The sequence below is a fragment of the Notamacropus eugenii genome, chromosome 6, assembly GCF_028372415.1.
Source record: "Notamacropus eugenii isolate mMacEug1 chromosome 6, mMacEug1.pri_v2, whole genome shotgun sequence".
NCBI lineage: Eukaryota > Metazoa > Chordata > Mammalia > Diprotodontia > Macropodidae > Notamacropus > Notamacropus eugenii.
Genome location: NC_092877.1, coordinates 387,404,884 through 387,408,500, shown reverse-complemented (window position 1 = coordinate 387,408,500; position 3,617 = coordinate 387,404,884).

The window sequence follows — 3,617 nt, the reverse complement described above, 5'->3', positions numbered from 1 at the left end:
TGTGTCTGGTCGTGCTCTGGCATTGCCAGTTGAGCTGGGGAGTCAGGAAGGTTAGCTTCCAGAGGCAGGAGAGGCTCATCCTAGAACAACTAGGCAGATTTAGGGCTTGTTCTGGGGGAGGCACAAAGCATACACTCCCTGCTCCGTGCCCCCAGGGAACTTACATGGGGGTGTGGGCATACATTTGGGCACAGTGACACATTACATGGTGATCCAAGGAGAGGGCAGGAGTGAGCTGAGTGGGGGCCCCAAGGAGGTGGAACATTTCTGGCATGGAGTAAGGCTCCAGAGTTGGGGAGATGAAGGCCAGGGGCCAACCAGGAGGCCACTTGGAATTGGGTTCCAAACACAAACACCTAAGCACCCATTAGTAGCAGGCTGAGCTGATGTGGTAGCGGCAGTGATGGGAGGCTAGGGCCAGCAGATCTCAGGAGTTCTGAGCTGCAACAGGCTAGGCCAGTCTGAGTGTGCAGGCTAGTCCCAAAAGAGAGGAGCCAGTGACTCCAGAGAGGTCTGAAAAGGAACTCCCTCTCCTAATGGAATGGGGAGAGGGGTCTGCTGCATGAAGACAGATCGAAAAATAAGATCTCCGAGAGTCATATGGACAACACAGGCTCTTCCACCAAGACCTCCAGTCCTAGAACTGGGGTGCTCGCCTGAGGCTCCAGAGGGAATGCAGTGAAACCTATAGAAGCTCTGATAATTCTTATCAAACCCCTACTCTCACAGAAGTCTTGGTCGCTGAAGCAAGTCTGGGAGACAAGTCTTGGGCACTAGAACAAGGCTCTCAATCTTCTCTCTCCCCATGTCTGTTTTTCTCTGTCTCTCCTCCCTCTCTTTCCCTCCTCTCTTTCCATCCTCTCTCTCTCTCTCTCTCTGTTATTTTTCAATGCTGTCTGCTTGAGCCCCCATTGGTATGTCCCTAGTATTAACACTGAGAATCAATTAGCCAGCCAGCTCTATGTAGCTTCTGTAGAGGGGTATGTATTGAGGTGATACACCTAGAACAATTGGTATCCAACATACCCCCCACCCAAGTCTGGGACGCCTCTTCCACAGCCATGTACTGAGCCGGAACCCCGGGGGAAAGAGCATGCACACTTAGAGAGCAGACATAGCAAACAGCTTGTGGCTGCTCCCAGTATTTTCCTGCTCCTCATGGGACACTCAAGATGCTGATTCCCCTCAGGAACATTCCTTATGCCTGAGAGGAAGCTTCTTGGTTGGGAAGTCTCACCTTGGGAAGTTACTTATCTGTGTTCAGTCTGTCCTTGGCTCCCAATGTCACTGATCCAAGGATGCTGGGGCACTGATGGGAAGGTGGTAAGTCCACCATTCTTTAGAGCTTGCAAGGTCCTCCTCTGACAAAGGGAGGTGGGGAGAGGGAGAGGGTCCAGGACCTTTCCTTCTTCCCAGCCCCCTTCCTCCCCATTGTCTCCCCAGGGGCTTCACCAGCATGCCAGCCTTCTTCAGTCTCTGGAATGAGCCAAGGTCAGACTTTCTTCACCAGTTATAAATGATCCCAAGGCCATGCCCAAACACAATTCCTTTACACTTTATTCTAGTTCCAAGAACTTTAATCAAAAGCCCATTGAAAACGAAGCCTGTAGTTGAGACTGATCACTTTCACCTTATTAAAATACTGGGTCTTATTCCTGGATTTAAGTGTGGGTCGAGAGGGAGGTGGAGGGAATCATCAGCTCTGCCCTCACAGAAGAATAAACGCAAAGAAACACATTTGGTAAATTTGTAGAACTGAACTGAGGAGGGGAGCAGGGCCCAGATTATAGGTGAGAGTTTGTGAGGGAGTTGGCTGCCCCAGGGATCCCCTGAAACTCTGTAAGAGAAAGGCCCAAATCCCCAAAGAAAATTAGCCATTGCCAAAAAAGATGACAGAAGGGCTCCAGCACAATGGGAAAGGAGGACAGGGTTAGAAGAGCTAGAGAAAAACCATCAGAGGCCAGGCAGATGGAAATGGCATCAGCCATGGCACCAGAAACAACGGGAAACTTCCTGGAAGTCAAGAGGAGGAGGACAACTGATACATAAGGGATTGGGAAACACGTTGGGCACCCTGCTCTTGGGAAAGCTCAGCAAGATGGAGAACAACTCAGAGAAAGAGGCATTGATGAGAGCAGCCGCTGGCAGGATTGATACAGGAGAGCCAAGATGGCAGCAGAAAATACTCTCAATCTTTAGGGATGAGAGAAATGTCAGTGAAAATAACCCTAGCCCAGTACCAAGGACAGAGGTCTCTTTATGGGTTGACATTGACCTTAATGGCAGCCACATAGCTACCCTTTCATTTAGCTGACATTGTTCTGTCTCGTTCACAAGCACAGCATGAGAGCCCTGTTCATGAGTTCCAATGAGGAACAGGTCAGAATGGCTTCTCACTTATGATTGCCCGATGTACCCATGTCTCTAGTGCTCGTCCTTATACATTTTCTCTTGGGATTAGACACCAGTCCAGGGGATAAGCTTTAGAATATTCTAGAAATTGCCAAACTTAGGAAAATCTGATCCAATCAGTCCCATCCTAAAGTAACCACCTCTCTCTCAATCTCAAACCCTGAATTTGGAGCCCTAGACAAAACCACAACCAGTGGACAGCCACTTACTAGCTTTTGTGATTTTTAACCCTAATTTTGAGGGGAGCCACAGAGACCTGTGTTCAATGCTGCTGTTCGCTGCTGAAGTGGACATTGTGAGACCATTCCCATGGATGGTCTATGGAATCAGGCCCCATGGCCAAGCTAACCCTAAATGGCATGGGCTCTTAGGCAGGTCTGATGCTGTTAGCACAAGGACCCCATTTTTGTAGGGAATCCCTCCTGCCTTGGAACTCCACGGTAGTGGTAGCAACCCTCCCGCCTTGCTGGGCATTAGGAATCAGGAGTCATCCAGCCAAATTATCTCACTGATTACATCCCTTATTGTGATATGCTGGGGAGGCCCCCTGCTGGGGGAGAGTGGCTATGCAAGCAGGATGAACCAGGACCCCAGATTCTCAGTTTGACAAGCCTTTATTAAGAGCTCGCTAGGTGCAGGTTACCTGCTGCAGGCGGGGTATGCAAGGACCAAACGAAACAAGCCCTGGGCAGCAGTAAGGGAAGTAGACAGTATATACAAATAATTTCAGGGAGAGAGCAGAGGCGGAGGAAATGTCAAAAAAAAAAACAAAACCCAACAACAAACCAAACCTCTAGAAGGTGTAGCACTTGGTCTGCAAGAAACTGGAGATTCCAAGAGGCATGGGTGAAAATGGGGGCCTGCTAGTCATGGGGGACGGCTTCTACAAAGGAGGGGAGGTGGGAAGTGCAGTGTCATGTTTAGGAAATCGCAAATGGCCAGCTTGACTGGCGTGGATAGGGTGTGAGGAAGCATAATGTGAAAATAATTCTGGAAAGGGAGGTGGGAGCCAGAGAGATGATGGACAACTTGAAATGGCAAATGGGGGAATTTGTACATCACCCTGGAGGCAGTGAGGAATGGCTGCCGTGCCTAAGCGGGGGAATGACATGGTCAGGCTCTGGTTGGAAGACCTCTTGGGGGCTGCATGGATGCTAGGTAGGAGGGGGCAGCAGCTTTCCCAGCAGTTCCATGTGCTGCCTTCT